Source organism: Akebia trifoliata, chromosome 13 (genome assembly GCF_017979445.1).
Source record: "Akebia trifoliata isolate Shusen 1 chromosome 13, ASM1797944v1, whole genome shotgun sequence".
NCBI classification, from domain to species: domain Eukaryota; kingdom Viridiplantae; phylum Streptophyta; class Magnoliopsida; order Ranunculales; family Lardizabalaceae; genus Akebia; species Akebia trifoliata.
The window spans coordinates 18,314,479-18,336,177 of NC_141387.1; positions in this window are offsets into that span (position 1 = coordinate 18,314,479).

The window sequence follows — 21,699 nt, forward strand, 5'->3', positions numbered from 1 at the left end:
GGTAAATTCAAGCCCAATTGGGGAGGTCCTTTTATTATCAAAGAGATACTACCTGGGAAAGCTGTCAAACTCCAAGATCACGATGGCGTCGAATTACCAGAACCGACAAACCTTGTCCAGATCAAGCGGTTTTACATTTGAGAAGGTCATCTTCGGTCGAACCGATTTTCCTGTCACCTAGTTAAATATCTCCTTTCTCAGCCCCTTGCAGCCATTTTAATAAATATAAATAAAAAAGCATTTCTTCTTTCTCAGCTCGTTCACCTAACCCAGGGGAGGGAAATGTTCGAATTACGTTTTGGTCTGATCCCAAAATTCTGGGGTACACAGGCAACCTGAGAAGTTACTTCAGGCCCGACCAGTTTAAAAAAATAAAAAATATGTTCCCCCCACAAAGAAAAATTGTCAAAATGGGGAAGGAAAAGAAAACTATTTTAAAGGAATGCCACACAAGGGGCATTCGGGTTCTTGAGCCTCAAGTCTCCTTTCTTTTTTAGTCTACTCCTAAGCCACCTATGGAAGTCCTCCTAAGTACCGCAAGAAAAGTTCGAGGAAAATAGCAAGCGTAATCAGACAGTAACTCTAAAAAAAAAAAATTGGCTGTTAGGTTGAAAACTTGAAAGGGCAGCTTAGGCAAAAATTAAGGCAAGCTCGCAAGGTTGAAAATCTGAAAGGACGGCCTTGGCAACAATCAGAGCAAAGAAAAAGAAAATTATAAGTCACTAGATCGAAAACCTGAAAAAGGCGGTCTAGATAAAAATTAGAGCATGCTCGCTAGATTGAAAACCTGAACAGGCAATCTAGGCAAAAGATAGAGCAATCAAAATAAAATCTTCATAGAGCGGAGAATCTGAAAAGACGAGCCGAGCCAGAGCATCAGAACTATGAATGACCAAGCTTCAATACCCAATTTAAGTCAGGCAAAGACTTAGAAGCCACATGTATCTCGTCTACGACTGATCTGAAAAAAGTTTACGTTCCTAAGCGAGTCAAAGGGGAAAGAACGTGATTTCCAAGATGAATCTCAAAAGTGAATATTTGTTTCCAACAGATGAGTCTGACTCATGATCTTCAATAAAGTCAAAATTAAAAGTGAATCCTTATTGCACTTGTGGTAATCTAAGACTTCTAATTTTCATATTGAGGGGCACTTCTCTTTTTGTTTGGAAGCATATTTATTTTCCCCCAACATTAGGGGCATGTCATTCCAAAATATGTTCAATTATCCCCAGTGTAATGTCCTATCAAACTAGGGGCATTTTTTGTTCTTAAGCCTGATCAATTCCAGCCCCAAAAGATAAGGAAAATATGAAATTAAAGGCTACCCTTTCGATAGTAATTTTTGAAAATCCCTGAGGTTTAAATGTTGGCCTGACCATTTAAAAAAAAATTCCTGTGGAGTGAGATTTTTTACTCCAATATTTTATTCAAACCCATCAAGATTCTTACTCAGATTTTCCTTAGACACCACCGAGGGTTTTCTCGGATTTTGCTCAGATACCGTCGAGGGTTTTCTCGAATTTTGCTCAGACCTACTCAGATTTTGTTCAGATCTGCCGAGATTCTTTCTCAGATATTGCTCAGACACCGTCGAGGATTTTCTCGGATTTTGCTTAGACACCCTCGAGGGTTTTCTCAAATTTTGCTCAGACACCGTCGAGGGTTTTCTAGGATTTTACTTAGACCAACTTAGATTTTTCTCAGACCTGCCGAGATTCTTTCTCAAATTTTACTCAGACCTGCCGAGATTCTTTCTCGGATTTTGCTCAGATACTATCGATGATTTTCTCGGATTTTATTCATACCTACTCAGATTTTGCTCAAACCCACCGAGATTCATCTCAGACTTTACTCAGACCTGTTCAGATTTTACACAAAGCTGTCAAAATTCTTTCTCGGATTTTGCTCAGACACCGCCGAGGGTTTTCTCGGATTTTGCTCAGATACCGCCGAGGGTTTTCTTGGATTTTACTCAGACCAACTCAGATTTTGCTCAGACCTGCCGAGATTCTTACTCAAATTTTGCTCAAACCCCCTCAGAGTTGTTGAGTTTATGCTCAGATTTTACTCAGTTTTATCTGATTTTCTAAATAAAAAAAACACATGTTGCACGAATTTTTGTGTTCATCACTACACAATGTCACACCCGTGCACTCGCATTGCATTCGCATTAGTTAATGAGAATTTTTTCAAAATTCAAGGATCTGACATTTTTTCCAAGGAGAGGTTACCCTCAAGGATCTGGATGTTTTAACAAATTGTCAAATCATGATGCAAAATGAGTTGTCACTAGTTTTGGCATTCGGATGTCACATTATCTACCACAATAGATTGGGCATCTAGTTTGGTTCCACCTTCTGCCAAAGAGGGGCATCTGTAGATATCTTATTCTGGCATTTACCTAATTCGATAATTTATCACCCGATTTTGGTGGATTCCTAATGATGAATATAAAAGAACTCGAAGGCTTGTGAGTATTGCTTGATTCTTTCTGTTTCTAGTCTTTTCATCCCCCTTACTCGTCACGACTCCACATAGAAGTTTACGCACGCTTAGGATCGTAACATCTTACACATGACTTAGCAAGCACGTACGTATAGGTTCGCTATACAATTCGATAACTTAGAGACCTCGCTACGCTAGGAAAATATAACTTTTGAACTTAGAAATACTCACACAGTGACTGAAAGAAATCTTACGATAAAATTCTAAAATATTCGTAAAAATCACCAAAATGACGAAAATGCCCCTCATAAAATTCAGACCCCTGAAAAGTCTCAAAAATATCCATTGCACTTAGAAGGAGATTTTGAGTCTAACGGGACCCAAATCGATGAAAACAGAGAAATTCAAAAAAAATCATATAAAAATCACCAAAATGATGAAAATGCCCCTCATAAATTTTGGATCTCAAAAAGTCTCGAAAGTACCTCTATTCTACTCAAATGTGATTTCGAGTCTAACGGGACCCAAATCGATGAAAACAGAGAAATTCAAGAAAAATCGTAAAAATGACCAAAACGCCCCTTAACATCCAACTCTAACATAGAGACCTTGATCCCTAAGAAAATAAAATTCAAATAAAAAATTAAACCAAAATAAAATTCAAATTGAAAATTGAACTAAAATTAAACTAAGATCCAATTAAAATCTAAAATTTAAAATCGGAAAATTAAATTAAATTTTAATACAAAATAAAAATTACATTTAAAAATCAAGAAACCGATTATCAAAATCAAAATCAAATTGAAAATCAATTTAAAAATCATTCAACCAATCAAAATGCAAAATTGAATTTAAACTTTAAAATCAAAACCAAATCGACCAATCAAAGTTCAGTCAACAAATTAAAATACGTCCGATCAAACTAAAATCCAAGTAACCGACCAATTAAAATTTAAAGTCAATTTAAAATTAAAATTAAATTAATCAACCCGTTCAAAATTTAAATTAAAAATTAAATTCAAATTAAACAATTAAAATTAAAATTAAAATCAAATTGAAAATCACTCAACCAATTCAAATGTAAAAATAAAATTAAAATCGAACGATCAACCAATCGAAACAAAATCAAATCGACCAACAACCAATAATAAAATAAAAATTCAAATTAAATTTTAATCGAAATTCAAAATTTAAAATCAAATATAAATTCAAATGTAATTTAAAACATCAAATTGAAATTCAAATCAAAATGTCGACTCAAATAAAAAAATTTCGAAATCAACCAATCGGAAGGAAAATTAAATCGACTAATCACGACTCACTGGCAGAGAATTACCGTAGTACGAGTAGCGTAGGATCCCCCTCTCTCATTCTTTCAAAAAAAATATAAGAAAATTAAATAAAAAATTAAAATAAAAACACGTTTTTTCCCTCTTCTTCCCCAGCGCCTTCTTCTCCCTTCTCTAACCGCTCTCTTCACCCCCCCACGTCTTTAACACCTTCTTCTCCCTTCTCTAAGCACTCTCTTTAGCCTCACATTGGACAGTAGCCACGTCCACAACCTCTTCTCTATAACCAACCATATCCTCCGTCTCCCTCTAAAAAAAAGAGATAAAAAGCTTGCTGTCCCAAGCCATTAGAGGAGAAAAACCAACAGCTATTAAGAAAAAAAAAGATGAGCCATTAAAAAAAGAAGGACAGCCACGTTTTTCATATCCCCTCTCTCCCTCTCTCACGTTCTGTTGTGAAACCACAACAAAAGAGGGGAACAAATAGCAAAAAAAAAAAGAAAAAGGAGGAAAAACAGGGAGTTTTTTTTTTTAGCTGGAGACAAAAAAAAATTCCACTATTAAACCTGCAACAGCAGTGCCTCTCTCTAACTATGCCTTCTACCCCACGTTGCTCTATCTCTCTCTCTCCCATGTTCACGTTGGATAGCAATCACTCATCCACTTCTCCATAAAAGCTCAACCAACACTCTTCATAAAAAAAAATAGTAATGCTCCATCCATAACAGCCACACCAGCCCATCTCTCTCTCTCTCTCTCTCTCTCTCTCTCTCTCTCTCCACTCTTCTTCTCTCACATTTTGTTTGGAAGATCACCATAAGACAGCAGCAACCATCCACCATTACAGTATTTTCTCTATTGCTACCCAACGCCGAGTCCATTGCTCTCTCTCTCTCTCTCCCTACTGCAAGTGCTCATAAGTCTACGGGTCACACCTGAAGGAATTGATTCGTCGTTCTCCGATCAATAGGTAATTTATTTTTTTATTTATTTTACTTTCGTTCTTGCTTCATCCTTATTTTTCATGGCATATTTCTTTGGATGTATTGGCATTATGAGAAATTTTTCCCTTCTGTTCTTTTATTTGTCCATGCATATCGATAGGAGTAGAGGAGTTATGTTTTTATCGTTTATTCGTTTTAGCATATATTGGTGTGGTTAAGATTTTTTTTTTAGGGTGTGTTTCCATGTTTTTTTTTATTTTTGTTTATTTTTACCTATCAATAAGGTAGGAGAATATGTATATTATTAATTTGTTCATGTTTTATTCTTTTGCATGTTGATAAGTTAGGAGTATTTTTTATGCCTCTATTTTGTTTATTTTTCATTTTATTTTTTTATTTTTTTTATTTATTTCTATTTTATTTTTATTATTTTTCATTTTATTTATTTATTCTCGATTTCATTCTTTAAATGCCTCCGAATTAATTCATGAATTTTTGGGGTATATGTGGCATTAATGGCAACTTTTAAGTTTTCGAAATATTAATGGAGCGATTCGTCCATTTTTAGATTGATTGAATTAACTTGCATATAACAAGTTGGTGAATCGGCTAATTGGGTGTTCATATTATCAAGTAGATTCATCAATTTTTTTTTAGCCAATCCGCAAATATTGGAATTGATCAACTCATGAATTTTTGAATATATGACAAATTAAGAAATCGATTTTCTCAAGAAAAATCAATGAGTCAACTCGCTGATTTTCATGTGCATTGGAAATCGAAATTTCCCATGAAATTAAACAACGAGTTGGCCCACTGATTTTAGGACACATTGCAACTCAAAATTTGTGAGTTAACCCACTGATTTTAGGACACGTGGCAACTCAAAAATCGTATTTCTTTGATTAATAATTTGTGAGTTAACCAGCTGATTTTATGTACGTGATAATTTAAAAATCGAATCATTTTTATCAATAAATGTGTGAGTTAACTCACTAATTTCGATGCACGTGACAATTAAAAAAAAAATTCAATCAAAATTATCGAGTTGAATCACTGAGTTTGTGTACCTTGAAAATCTAAAGCTGAATTTTCCTACGAAATGGACGCATGACTTGATTCACTGATTTTTTGTATGCATTGGATATTTCAAATTGAGATTTCCTATAAAATCGGTCATGTGAGTTAATTCATTGATTTTAATACACGTGACATTTCAAAAATCAAGATTTAAATTTAATGGATTCAAAAACTCACTAATTTAATGCACGTAATGGTTCAAAAATTGAATCTCTTTGATAAAATATCGTCAATGAGCCAATTCACTAATCTTATATACGCGATATTGAAAATCGATTTCGTATTGTTCAAAATATGATCGAATTGATCCATTAATTTTTGGTGCCATGTATGCCTCATTAAATCATGTAATTATTTTAACCGTAGGATTTATTTAGTATATCCGATGCAATTTGATGATGATTGGACTCTAGTTTGACTTTTAGTCTTTGAATGTTGACCGTAGGATATTTTTGGATCGCAGTAGAGACTGATCATCTTGATCAGGCGGGTTCGGTGTCTAACACCTTCCGAAATCCATAACCTAACCCCTTATCCATCTCTCTGATCCACGGACCGACCCATATCCACTTGGAGTTAATTTTGGTTCCTAGACCTAAACTAGGTGGCGACTCCCTATTCATTTAAAAATCCCCGAGATACATAGATCGGACCCCTAATCTGCTATTTAGCGAACGACCGGGGGTCGAGGCGATTTCAGGGCCCAAAGAATTAAAGATATAATTAGGGGGGTTCTTCAAAAAACTTAAAAAATACATCGTTGTACGTACGAATTAAAACCCTAATTCAAATCCCAATTAAACCTTAATTGACCTTATATAAAAGAGACTTAGTTAAACTGAAAGACTTCCAAAATTTTTTATAAATAGGAGCCTCCACAACCAAATCTTGCAGGTCAAGAGAAATTCTAGGGAAGAGAAATCAGAAACATCCCCAGCCTTCCCAAAACCCAAAATCCCAAGTCCCAACTCCCTACCTAATATTCAAACCCCAGTTTTTGCTCAAAAAATACCTAGAAACCTTCAAAACACCTAGAACATCAATAAAATACTCAGATATAGGAAGAAAGTACCTCTTCTTGGAAATTGGAAACAGATCTAGTGACGGAGAAAAAGTAGGAAAACTCATGCGAGGACACTCTCCTCTAGTTCTGAGGGAACCAATTGTCACAATCACCCGAGTAAGTTAGATTTTTATTTTATTTTATTTTTTAGGTCATATTTAGCAATGTAATAATTTTTTAAGAAAAGTAGGGACTGACGTTTGCCGGACGGGATCGATGCCTAACACCTTCCGATCCCGTAACGTGATCCCTCGACTTTTTATTTTCATAGATTAATACCTTTTTAGGTTTTGAGTCATGATTCGGTTCCTATACCGTAAAACTAGGTGATGACTCCAAAACCCAAAAAAGTGGATCCGTAACTCGCGGATCGAGGACGCTTTCATTGGCGACTCTATCGGAGATGTTTTTGAGGATCAAACTTGTTGAATCCCAAATATTTATGCATTGCCAAATAGACCTAGTTTTTATTTTGTTTATTTATTCCTTCTTGTAAGATTTTATTATTTTTATTCTTTTGGCATAATTTGATTGGATTTTGAATATATTATTTTGAAATATTGTTTTCTATGGTACAATCTGGGTCACAGTGGGTGACCCATAATAATTTTAAATCTTCAAAATTTTGAAAATGGAATGATGGTATTTGGGATGAGGAGTCATGGATTTTTTTTAGAAGATTATTTTTTTTGGATGAAAGTTTTTTTAGCACGTTACTATGCATGGGTGGCAAGTCGTGAAAATAAATTATTTGTAAATGATGTGCTAAAAAACAACAAAAAAAAATTATTTTTATGCGTAATGAGGAGAGGAATGCAAAAAAATCGCAGAAAAAAAATTCGCAAAAAAAAATAGTACTGTCAACGTGATGTGCCAATAGTAAAATTGTCTTTTTTTATTGTTTTATCTTCTTCTCCATGTGTGCTCAAAGGGAAGCAAACAGAGAGAGACGTCTTTCTCTTTCTCTCTTTGTCTCTTTATACTTTCGTTAATGGTGATTTCGAGAATTCTGGTTCAGATTTTTAACAATCTCAACAATTGCATTGAAGCTCTCCCTTTACACGTGTAACAGAGCGACTCAGTTGCTCTTATAAACCCCGCACGCTTTTCATGTTCAAATTGCTTCTGGATTCTTAGGTGAAGGACCAGATCTAATATCTAGAGTTAGCAATCATGGTTGGAGGTGAGATTTTCTCTGGTGATGAGGTGAATGGAAAGCTAGAATTGTTACCCTAAGAGTTTGATCCAACAGCTGTGATTTTAAATCCATTGCCTCTAGTGGTTGATGGTAAAGCTAGTATTGATGTCCAAGCGAAAGAAGGCGAAGAGAATAAGAGAAAATAGATTGTTCTGGGAAGTAATATTCATACAACATGCCTTGCTATTGCAGAACCTGATGCAAATGATGAGGTAACTAGAGACAGAGAAGCCTATATGGCAAGTGAGTTGGCGAGATACCGAAAGTCTATAGTGGAGAGAACTTGGTGCTCTTGCACAGCTACATCATTTCTCTATTAATAACCTTGGCGATCCCTTTATCGAGAGCAATTATGGTGTCCATTCCAGACAGTTTGAAGTGGCGCAAAACTTGGGTTAGATACAGTTGACTTTGGGATGGAAGAAGCAGTCCATGTAAGGCACATATGCAGTGATAGGTGGTGTTTGTTTTGCTAGATTCTGAACAGAGAGAGAGGTGCGGACAGCAACATTGGCGAGTTGTGTTGTGTGTTGTGGCAGCAACATAATAAAAACAAAAAAATAGTTGAAAGTTTGTTGTGCTGGCAGCAACATATAAAAAATAAGTGCGCTTTGTATTGTTGGGAGCAACATGTACAGAGGAAATTTTTTTGAGTTATGTGTTGCTAACAGCAACATGTATTTTTAAAATTTTTATTTTATGTTGCGGCAACAACATAAAAAATATATAAAAAAATTCTGAAATTTGTGTGCTGGCAGCAACATAGAAATTTTTGGTTTATAATTTTTTTTACTTAAAAAAGGCTAGTCTTACTAGTTTAGTAAAGTCTCTTCCTTACTCAGGGTCATTGACCTCGTCACGTGGCACCCAAAAAGGTGATTCAATGCCACATGTTTATGGCGGATGAAATTCTACGAACTTAATAAAAACAAATTTCAAGAAAAGTAAAAAAAAACAATTTCAAGAAAATTTTAAAAAAATAATTTTGATTCGAATTTTGATTTCATAGTCGCTCATTTTCAAAACATTGGATCAAAGTAAAAAAGAAAAGTGTGAATTTCACTTTTGGATCCAAACTTTTTTATTAAATCTAAAAAGGCTATGGTATTGGATTACCGATGAGATGACCACGTTGGCTTAATGACCCTTAGTAAAATTTGAAACCTATTGAGTTATTCAAATTAGCTTATGTTCTCAAAAGATTTGTCATTCATGTCTTTCAAAAAAAAAAAAAAAGGTGTTCATCGTCCCTTATCTCTACAACTATCAATATATCATCAATTCAACGTTCGTTGAAATCTCAATTTGTTTTGGGTCGCCCAAAGTAATCCTTGATTGGACTATAAAAAAGAAAAAAAATATTTTGTTTTAATTCATATTTTTAAAAAAAAATGTTTTTCTTGTACCTATTTCACGGATTGGCCAATGATTAATTATTTTTGTACTATAATTTTTTGCCTATTTGATATGCCATGATCTTGATTGTTATACATTTTGATACACATGCCTTGATCTTAATTTTGATGTGATGATTTTTTATTAATATTTGTGTGATAATCATATGATTTGATCAGGCCCATGGGCCCATTCATCTGAAAAATGCCCTGAGCACACCCTATCTTATTCTGCACACACCAATAGTACGTTTATATTGTTGCATTGCACGCTTACATGTCCCTTATAGCCAACGTGGCACTAATGCATGGCCCGGTCTCCTCGTGAGACGCAACGTCATTCATGAAAATCACAACTCCAGTCACGTACCTTTAGGGTATATAAAACTGGGGTATCAGTACCGTTTGCTCAGGTGACTCTGAAAGGTATATCGATGCACCCATGCTGGAGTGACCTGAGCCTTTATCCTATTGTAAGTCACAAAGTCACATGTCCTGATTACCAACGTAGTATTAGTACGTGGTTAGTCCCCTTGTGGGATGCTAAACTATTTATGAAAGCTACAACCCTGAACTCGTACCTATACGGTATATCAAAGCTAATCTAAATTACACCAATTGTACTTCTTAGTCAAAATCAGTGCCTAAGCGTGATCCTACCCCGTTGTACCTCGTGTATTAGGGGGATAGACGACGTCTATTCTTGACAAGAGGTGACTTAAGAGTGCCTTTGCTCAGCATCGTACGCCACTTCTCAACTGGGGATTAAATTGGCTGCTTTTGATTTCAGAGATTTGGGGTGGAGTCCTAGATTATCACCTATATGATATATTAAACCAAGTCACCACATACCATCTGATTAAGTATGCTCGAGAGGTATATAAGTGCACTTGGACAAGGGTAGCCAGATAAATTGTATTGCACGTAGTAAACCTAAAGTCTAGGAACCTTCCTATAGGTCACGACCCGAACCGACTATGAGTATTCCTGGGTTGCTCTATTCAATCCAATCAACAGGTAAGTGGGCAGACCGGTCCAAACCGTTCAAACTAAACCTGTAATATTGGTCCGACCCAATGTGTGAAATGTAAATCAATTGGCCCAATCGACAAATGGATCAAACAGATCAACACCAAACCTGTTAGACCAATTGGTTTTACTTTCAAAAATTCAGATTATTTTAGACCAAAAAGATTCGATCTTAGGGTCCGATTAATTTGTCTGATCAAAGGCTCTATCCTAATCAGGGATAGACCCGTGACAACCCTTTCTCACATTCTTGGTTATTGTAGACTTATAGTGTATGTAGATTTGATGTTTTACACCGAACTTGGGCTAATTTCTATCAAAATTTTAATTATGTGGTTAAGAGTCAAACCTTCAAAAATAATGAATAATCTTTGTTCATTTCCAATCAGATAATAATTGCTCATAGACATTCTAAACCCCATGTTTATGCTACTTTGAGTTCATCAAAAGAGTCGTCTTTCTGGAGTATCAATGTCAAGTCCAAGTAGTCTACCCTTGCACCATAGTATTATGTCCATCCACGTAGAAGGACCTCCCCGCTTTGCAGATAAATATTCATGAGTTTCCTTTTAGTTTTAATTTGGTTTTCGTCAATCTTGAGTCATTTTAATTACGTTAGTCTTTCTTTAGTTGAGTTTGTCAGTCTATATTTTTTTAATTCCAATAGAATAAAGAAGTTTTTGATTATCATGCGTGTAATAATGTTTTGAGCATAATATCAAACATGAGGAATGACTCAATGCTCACAAATAAAGCTTGATAAATATTGGAATTAAGGAGTACACTCAAGAAATGCAAATTGGTAGAACATGATCCTTAGGAGAATATGAGAGAATAATAAACTTACTAGAGAAATTCAACAACATTCTTACATGGTCTCATGAGGATAGATTGCACCAAAATAGATCAAGGCATAAAGTGGAGGGTGAACTTCAAAATCAAAGATTATCGATCAAGAATGATGCAGTTGAAACCATCGACAAAGATGCTAAGATCTGTAAGAAGGGATCCATTATGTTTTTCACTCGAGAGAGGAGAGTTCTCATTCACAAAAAATAAAAGATTTTCTTGAAGTTCTAGAAGAGTTGAACAGTTGAATACAAATAACTCAATCACACTCAATTTCGTAGAAGAAGACTTTACTTGATAGAGCAATCAAGACATCAAATTTCCTAAACTTTGATCAAATAAAGTAGCATTTCTCTAAAGTAGGCCTTCTTTGGTCGAACCATTTTCCTATCTTACCAAGAAAATATAACCTTCTTTAGCCTCTCGCAGCCTCTATAAAAATCAATAGCCTCTTCTTTCTAAATCACACCAACCAACCTTGGGAGAGAATCTTTGTATGAACTACGTTTTGACCTGATCCCACAAGAGAAAAAAAATATTTTGAGTACGTAGGCAACCTAAGAAGTTACTTCAGGCCCGGTGATGCAAAAAAAATGTATTCTCTTAAGAAAAGTGTCATCAAAACAAAAAATCCTCTATTGAAAGGTTCAAAAGAAGTAATGCCAAACTAGGATCTTTAAAAGAAAGAGTTAAAAGAATTGACAAAAAAGAAAAGAATGTCAAATTAGGGGCATTAAAAAAAAGAAACAAAAGAATTTACAAAAAGGAAAAGAATGTTAAACTAGGGACATTAGAAAAAAAAGAAAATATCAGACTATGGGCATTTTAGGGAAGTCGAGCTATATACATTTTCTCTCTAAACTATGTCTTAAGCTCACCTATTAAGTCCTCCTGAATGCTAATTGACTCAGTTAAGGTGCAAGTAACTAAGAAGTTGTCGAGTTGAATATTCAAGATCATAAAAAAAAAAACTTGCTAGGTTGAAAATCTGAAAATGTGACTTAGACAAAAATTAGGATACACAAAAAAAGAAAAATCTCACGGAGAAGAAAAATTTAAAAGAAAATTGTCGAGTTGATTATGCAAGATCATCGAGAAAAAAGAGAACTCCGCTAAATCGAAAACCCGAAAGGGCGACTTAGGCAAAAGTTAGGGCATAACAAAAAAAAAAGGTCTGCTAGGTTGAAAACCTGAAAAGGCGATCTAGGTAAAAATCAATCCATCTTCAGAAAAAGAAAAACAAAATCTACTAGCTTGAAAACCTGAAAAGACAACTTAGGCAAAAGTTAGGGTACACAAAAAAGGAAAAATCTCATTGAGAAGAAAAATTTATAAGGAAGTTGTCGAATTGGTTATTCAAGATCATCGAGAAAAAAGAGAAGTCTGCTAACTCGAAAACTCGAAAAAGCAACTTAGGCAAAAGTTAGGACATAACTATAAAAAAAGAAGACGTGCTAGGTTGAAAACCTGAAAAGGCCACCTAGGCAAAAATCAATGCATCTTCAAAAAAAGAAAAGCAAAATCCAATAGGTTGAAAATCTGAAAATGCGACCTAGGCAAAAATTAGGGCACCAAAAAAAGGAAAAGAAAAATCCCATTGAGAAGAAAAATTCAGAAGTAAGTTACAACATTCGTATATCAGATCTTTAGGAATAAAGACAATGCTGAATTTGACAAAACTCTAAAGTCATCTTGAGTATATCAGATCTTTAGGAGTGTTTACTTGTCCAAGTAGGAAAGTGTAGAACCATTAACTACTTTGAATAGAAAGATCTTCTATTCCAATAATTATCAAGGTTTTAAATCCAGCTCAGGCATTTTTCAAAGGAAATTCAAAAAGAAAATGATCAAATTCCTTATTGCACATATGATAATCTTAAGTCTTGAAAATTTAAAGGAATGTTGATTCTTCTGTCTGTTATACATCAGAGTCCATAATTGCTCGTACAATCTATTCTATCGGTTTCGTAGTCAAGTTCCAATTAAAGCTAACCTTGAAACTAGGGACATTTTTAAAAGTCATTGTGATTCCAAAATTTTATTTTTAATCACATAATAAAAAGAAAAATCTTACAAAAGCTTAAAAGTCTAGCGAAGCCCAATGATAATTATGAATCTAGATGCATGATAAGCCAATAAAGACCCAATCTTTCAAACTTTGAGCTCGATAATACCGAGTCTTTAACTAATCTTAGCCCGAGAAGCGTAACCCTAGTAAGTTAGAGTCTGAGAAACGAGACTCCAACTTTGGTAGGATTGTTTAAGTTCCTGCAAACCTTAGCTTGAGAAACGCGGCTCCAGTATGTTCGAGTCCGAGAAACGAGACTCCAACTTTGGTAGGATTGTTTAAGTTCCTACAAACCTTAGCCCGAGAAGCGTGGTTCCAGTAAGTTTGAGTCCGAGAAACGAGACTCCAGCTTTGGTAGGATTGTTTAAGTTCTTGCAAACCTTAGCCCGAGAAACGTGGCTTTAGTAAGTTCGAGTTAGAGAAACAAGACTCCAACTTTGGTAGAATTGTTTAAGTTCCTACAAACTTTAGTCCGAGAAGCGTAGCTCCAATAAGTTCAAGTCTGATAAACGAGACTCCAATTTTTTTTAATCATTAAATGATTAAGATTTTTTAAGTTCCTACAAATCTTTGCCCGAGAAACGTGACTCCAATGAATTTGAGTCCGAGAAACTAGACTCAAACTTTAATAAGATTTTTTAAGTTCCTACGAACCCTAGCTCGAGAAGCGTGCTCTAATAAGTTCAAGTTCAAGAAACGAGACTCTAACTTTGGTAGGATTTTTTAAGTTCGTGCCCGAGGATTTTTTAAGTTTCAACAAACCTTAACCCGAGAAGCGTAGCTCCAATAAGTTCGAGTCTGAGAAACGAGACTCCAACTTGAATAGGATTTTTAAGTTCTTACAAACCTTAGCCTAAGAAGCGTGACTCCAATAAGCTCGAGTCTGATAAATGAGACTCAAGCACTTTTGAACTTTATAAAAAAAAGAATTTCAAAAAGGATTTAACGAAGTTCTTACATCACTTGATTCTGATAATGTTATGACTCCAATTATCTCGTTGTTCAAACTTGCCATAATTCAATATTATGACTGCCTTCATTGCGTATGTGCATTTTAATTTGAATCATCATCGTCAGCGAGAGAAGATTTTTAGGACCTGACATTTGTAATTATCGAGGAGATTTTATTCTCAATGATCCGATAGAATACTCAGTAAGCATCACACCATTGCACACACGTGCACTTTTACATTAATTAAGGAGAATTTTCTAAAATTCAAGGATTTGACACCGTCAATGAGAACACAAGCTTGAAGACTTAACAAACTTTTAGTTCGGGAGGAGTTTTACACTCAAATATCTGAATGCCCTGACGAATTGCTAAATCAAGCTGTAAAATGAACTGTTACTAAGTTTGGCATTCAGATATCTCACTATCTATCGAAATAGATTTGCTATTTAGTTTGCTTCAATCTTCTGTCAAAGAGGGGTATCTGTAGACACACCATTTTTTGCACTCGCCTGATTAATCAACTCGTCAATCCGATTACGATGTTTCCCAATGATGGACGAATATTCCAATGTTTTATTTTGTTACTAGATATGTTTTAGAAATTCGGATGAGGTATCTTAAGCAAACAAAACTTTAGAAATCATGCTACGTTAGGAAAATATGACCCAAAAACATATAAATCATCATTGTGACACAAAAAGAAGCTTTACAAGAAAAATCGCTAAAAATAACCAAATTACCAAAATACCCCTAATGTCAAAACATCCCTAGAGCCTTTATTACGCTTAGGAAAATCCTTTCGAATACATAAAACAATAAATTAAAATCAAATAAACTACTTCGTCAATTTTCACAAAATTTGACAAAATTACGAAAACGCCCTCATAGGGTCTAAGACCTTTTCATGCTAAAAACACATAAATGACACAAACTGATACTCCCATTGAATTTCGTACGAAAAAATGATTTTAAAACATCCAAAAATATCAAAAAACGATTTCAAAACGCAAAAGCCATCTTTAAGGGTAAAACGATAATTTTCCAACGTTAAAAATTTAAATTAATAATTAAAATATTAATGAACATAAAGTAAAATCTTAATAAATTAAATTTAAAATTTTAAACAAATAAAATCAATTAATTAAGCCCATGGGCCAAATTTTAAGTGGTAGCCTACTTGTTCAAATGAAGCCTACCTGACATTTATTAAAAGACCCCTCCGTCTGGGGGCCCAAAGAATTAAAGATATAATTAGGGGGGTTCTCCAAAAAACTAATAAAATATTCTTTCATTGTACGTAAGAATTAAAACCCTAATTCTAAATCATAATTCAAAACCCTAATTTACCTTATCTAAAAGAGACTTAGTCAAACTGAAAAATGTGTAGAGCAAAGGGTTCGTTCCTTATAAATAAAAAAGGAACCCTAGACTAAAGGTAAGCAATTTCTTACTCAGAAAAACCCTAAAATCTTTTTATTTTTCCCACTTTGCATTGAAGGCTCTGTAGAACAGGGAACAAGGAAGATCTTGAAGAATTGCATATCATGCGATAGGAAAGTTGGAAATCTCAAGATGATCACAAAAATCACTTATATAATTAGATAACACTGAAGCTTCGATTAGGATCCTCACAATGAGGACTTTTTCCTTCAGAAGGGATCATTAGGCAAAGGTGTTCTCGCCCCCAACGACCACGTCTTAGGGGATCAGGGTCACCTCCTGATCCCCCAAGGTAGAATTCCTCTTCTGTCTTTTCTTGAACTCCTTCTCTTTGATGATGGCCTCAAGGACAGAAGTAGGCGGCGGGGCCTTGCCTTTGATGCATGCAAAATCAAGATGTTTAGTTAGTTTGGGTTATTGAAAAAAAAAAGGGCGACTTAGGCAAAAATTAAGGCAAGCTCGCAAGGTTGAAAATCTGAAAGGACAACTTTGACAACAATCAGAGCAAAGAAAAAAAAGAGAAGAGCTCGCTAGATTGAAAACCTGAAAAGGCGATCTAGGCAAAAGCTAGAGCAAGCTCGCTAGATTGAAAACTTGAAAAGGCGATCTAGGCAAAAGTTATAGCAACAAAGAAAAATAAAAGAAAATCTCCGTTGAGTTAAGAAGCTGAAAAGACAGTCCGAGCCAAAACATCAGAAGTTCGAATGATCAAGTTTCAATACCCAGTTTGAACCAAATATAGACTCAGTGGATACAAGTATCTCGTTTATGATTGATCTGAAGAGTTTCATATCCCTAAGTGAACCGACGGGGAGAAATAATATATTCTATGATGAATATCAGAAAGAAATATTTTGTTCCAATTTTTTTTGAGCCTGACTCAAAATCTTCAATATAAAAAGTCAAAATTAAAAGTTAAACCTTTATTGCGTTTGCGGTAATCAAGGATTTCAAATTTTCATAACAAGGGCACTTCTTTTTTCTAAAGAGTACAGTTTCCCCCCTTACACTAGGGGCATTTATTTTTGAATTATATTCAATTATCCCCAATGCAATGTTCATTGTCAAACTAGGGGCATTTTTGTTCTGATGCCTGGTCAATTTCAACCCCAAATGATAAGGTTAACTTTGAATTAAAGGTTACCCTCTTGATAGCAATTTTGAAAACTCCTTAGATTCAAAGAGAGTTAAAATGTTTACCGGACCTTCATAAAATTCAACTTTTTATTTAAAAAAAAAAAAAAAATTCAAATGCGAGGTTAATCCCTTGTTTGTTTTCTCAAAAATTAGTTCATTACTCTTTCACTACGAGTAGGTAGAGTAGAACTTCCCAAAAAAAAATTAGTTCATTACTCTTTCACCCTGGGCAGGTAGAGTAGGACTTCTAAAAAGCTTAGTTCATTACTCTTTCACTCCGAGTAGGTAGAGTAGAACTTCCAAAAAAAAAAAAATAGTTCATTACTCTTTCACTCCGGGTAGGTAGAGTAGAACTTCCCAAAAAAAAATAGTTCATTACTCTTTCACCCTGGGCAGGTAGAGTAGGACTCCTAAAAATTTAGTTCATTACTCTTTCACTCCGAGTAGGTAGAGTAGAACTTTCCAAAAAAACAAATAGTTCGTTACTCTTTCACCCTGGGCAGGTAGAGTAGGACTCCTAAAAAATTAGTTCATTATTCTTTCACTCCGAGTAGGTAGAGTAGAACTTCCCAAAAAAATTAGTTTATTACTCTTTCACCCTGGGCAGGTAGAGTAGGACTTCTAAAAATTTTAGTTCATTATTCTTTCACTCCGGGTAGGTAGAGTAGAACTTCCCAAAAAAAAAAAAAATTTTTTTACTCTTTCACTCCGAGTAGGTAGAGTAGAACTTTCCAAAAAAAAAAATAGTTCATTACTCTTTCACCCTGGGCAGGTAGAGTAGGACTCCTAAAAATTTAGTTCATTACTCTTTCACTCCGAGTAGGTAGAGTAGAACTTTCCAAAAAAAAAATAGTTCATTACTCTTTCACCCTGGGCAGGTAGAGTAGGACTCCTAAAAAATTAGTTCATTATTCTTTCACTCCGAGTAGGTAGAGTAGAACTTCCCAAAAAAATTAGTTTATTACTCTTTCACCCTGGGCAGGTAGAGTAGGACTTCTAAAAATTTTAGTTCATTATTCTTTCACTCCGAGTAGGTAGAGTAGAACTTCCAAAAAAAAAAAAAAAAAATTGTTCATTACTCTTTCACTCCGGATAGGTAGAGTAGAACTTTAAAAAAAAAAAATATTTAGTTCATTACTCTTTCACTCCGAGTAGGTAGAGTAGAACTTTCCAAAAAAAAAATATAGTTCATTACTCTTTCACCCTGGGCAGGTAGAGTAGGACTCCTAAAAAATTAGTTCATTACTCTTTCACTCCGAGTAGGTAGAGTAGAACTTCCCAAAAAAATTAGTTCATTACTCTTTCACCCTGGGCAGGTAGAGTAGGACTTCTAAAAAGCTTAGTTCATTACTCTTTCACTCCGAGTAGGTAGAGTAGAACTTCCCAAAAAAATTAGTTCATTACTCTTTCACCCTGGGCAGGTAGAGTAGGACTCTCAAAAAAAAAAAAAAAAAATATATATATATATATATATATATATATATATATATATAAATTCATTACTCTTTCACCTAGAGAAGGTAGAGTAGGACATTTAACTTTCTCCCAACTTTTGCTCAGATTTGTCTCAAATATCATTCAAATTTTCTCGAGTTTTGTTTTACTCAGATTTTACTCAAATTCACATAGTGCACACACTTGCACATTTGTTATATCAGTCAAGGAGAATTTTTTTTAAATTCAAGGATCTGACACTGCCAGTGAGAGCTCGCGCTCAAGGACCTGACATTTTTCTAGTTCGGGGAGAGTTTTACGCTCAATGATCCGAATACCTCGACGAATTGTTAAATCAGGCTGCAAAATGAACTGTCACTAGCTTTGGCATTCGGATATCGCACTAATCTACCAAGATAGATTTGCTATCTAGTTTGCTTCAACCCTCTGCCAAAGAGGGGCATCTGTAGACACCCCATTTTTGCATCCGCCTGATTAATCAAGTCGTCAACTCGATCGCAAAGGTTCCCAATGATGGATGTCTATTCCAATGCTTTATTTTGTTACCAGATATGTTTCAGAAATCCGGATGAGGTATCTCGAACTGACAAAACTTATAAACCACGCTACGCTAGGAAAATACGACCCCAGAAACATAGAAATCATCATCTTGCAAACCAAAAAGAAGCTTCACGATAAAAATCACTAAAAATGATTAAATTGCCAAAATACCCCTAACCTCAAAACAACCTTAGAGCCTACATTACGCTTAGGAAAATCCGTTCAAACACATAAAACAACAAATCGAAACCAAGTAAACCACTTCGCCAATTTTCACAAAATTTGACAAAATTACGAAAATACCCCTCATAAAGTTCACGATCATTTCATACAAAAAATTTCATAAATGACAAAAACCAACATTCCCATTGAATTCCTTACGAAAAACTGATTCCAAAACATCCTGGAACATTGAAAAATGACTTAAAACGTAAAAAATCCTCTACGAGGGTAAAACGGTAATTTCACAATTTTCATAATTAAAAAATTCGAAATTAATAAATAAAATATTAAATAATTAAAGTAAAACATTAATGAAATTAATTTAAAAAGTTGAACCTAAAAAATCGATTAATTGGACTCTCAGGCAAAATTGTTGAGGGTTCGTGGGATATTTCTTTAAAAATCCCTCCATTTGGGGGTCCAAAGAATTAAAGATATAATAGAAGGGGGTTCTCCAAAAATTAAAAGTAAATCAAGAAAGACTGAAGTCAAGGTATTAAAGTCAATCAAGTGAGACTGAAGTCAAAATTAAAGTCAATCAAGCAAGACTGAAGTCAAGGTACTAATCGAGTCAATCTCATAAGACTAAGGTCAAAACCCTAAATCAAAACCCTAATCTAAATTAATCAAGTCAATCTTATAAGACTAAGGTCAAAACCCTAAATCCAAACCCTAATCTAAAACTAATCAAGTCAATCTCATAAGACTAAAGTCAAAACCCTAAAACCCTAAAGACTAAGTCAAAACCCTAATTGAAACCCTAAAAGAAACCCTAATCAAACCCTAAATGCTTCTAAAAACTTTATAAATAGGAGCCTCCACACCCTATTTTCGTATCAAAGAAAAAACCCTAGAAAAAGTAGGTGAAGAAGCCTCCACAACCCCTCCAAAACCCTAATTTTGGAGCCCCAACTCCTTCCCTAACACCCCTACTCCGATTTTAGCCTAAAAAACACCCAAAAACCTTTCAAAAACACCCCAAAAATCCACCACAAATTCGAAGCATCCAGATCCAAGAAAGAGACACCTTGCCTCGGAGATCAGAAATCAGATCCGGAGACAAAGCGAAGCAAGGAGTACGGTACAAGGAACTGTTTTTCAGATCTGAGGGAATAGTGCTTTTGCAGATCGAAGGTAAGGTTTTTTTATTATTATTATAATTTTTTTTAATCTAGGTTTTATCATTAGCAATGTAGATCTATTTGGGATAAGTAGAGACCGGCATTGGCCGGGCGGGGTTGGTGCCTAACACCTTCCAACCCCGTAACATGATCCCCGGATTCAGATTTCTATAGTAGATTAGTTCTTTTTATCCATTGTAGGGTCAATTTGGTTCCTAGACCGTAATAACTAGGTGGCGACTCCCAAACCTCAAGGGTCAAAAGCGGATCCGCGCACCCCGCGGATCGAGGGGGCTTTCAGGGGGCATTGTGGAAGGATAAATTCTTTGACCTCCAAGATAATGACAAGTGTTAATAAAAGTTGAGAGGTTCCCCAAGGGACATTATGCTGACCTAAATATGGATCAACGCTCGGATCATGCCCCAAGGGAAGAGACTCAGATGACATTGGGGAAACAAAGTTTCGTGAATAGAAAGAGCCCTAATCCCTCAATTTTCAAGATGTGAGCACCACAATCTTAAAATGACTATAAATAAGGAAGTTTCACATGATTCTCATCTCAAAATAAAGGTAGATAAAAGAGGAAAAACGTGTAGAGGAAGGGTTATTTCCATATAAATAAAGGAGTCCCATACTAAAGGTATGTAATTTCTTAATTAGAAAAATCCTAAAATTGTTATATTTTTCTGACTTCGGCATTAGAGGCTCTGAGGAATAGGTAGTCGGATTGGAATCTTAGATCCAAAATAATTTCAAATAGGATTTGGATCTACCCCAATCCATTTCGAAAAAATCCGATCTGAACATATTTTAATAATTTTTTTGTAATTCTTAATTTCATATAAATATATATAGATAAATTTTTTTAGGTATCCCTCGATATTTGTAATTGGAAAGTAGATTATTAAAATTTTTATATTTTTTAAATTTGTTGAACATTGATCATTTGAAAATTAGGCATGTGTTTGGATCAGTTCGGTTTCAGATTAAGGATGAAATGAACGGATCAGATTCGGTTAACATATTCATTAATTCATTTGGATCAGATCATATCAGATCAGGTACATGTTTACAAATTTTCAAATTGGTATTGGAGTGGTACTTATCCAATACCAAACCGATTTGTTGCCAACCCTAGGAACATGAAACAAGAAAGATCTTGAGGAATTACAAATCATGCGATCGAGAAGTTGGGAGTTTCGAGGTGATCACAAAAATCACTTCTACACCTATTACCTTTTAACAAGGAAAAAACAATTCTAAGGAAAAAGACTAACATGTGCACACGACACTGGGGTGATGCGCAGGTGTCCACAGGAGGATAGATGCTTTTCCCTAATATAAGAGTAAAAGTACACAACTCCACGTTAGCTCAATGTCAAATGCAGTGTCTTGTGTAGTAACTCTAGAATGACTCCAGTTATAATTATTTAAATATGAATATATTATTATTAGGGTTGGATCCGTTGACT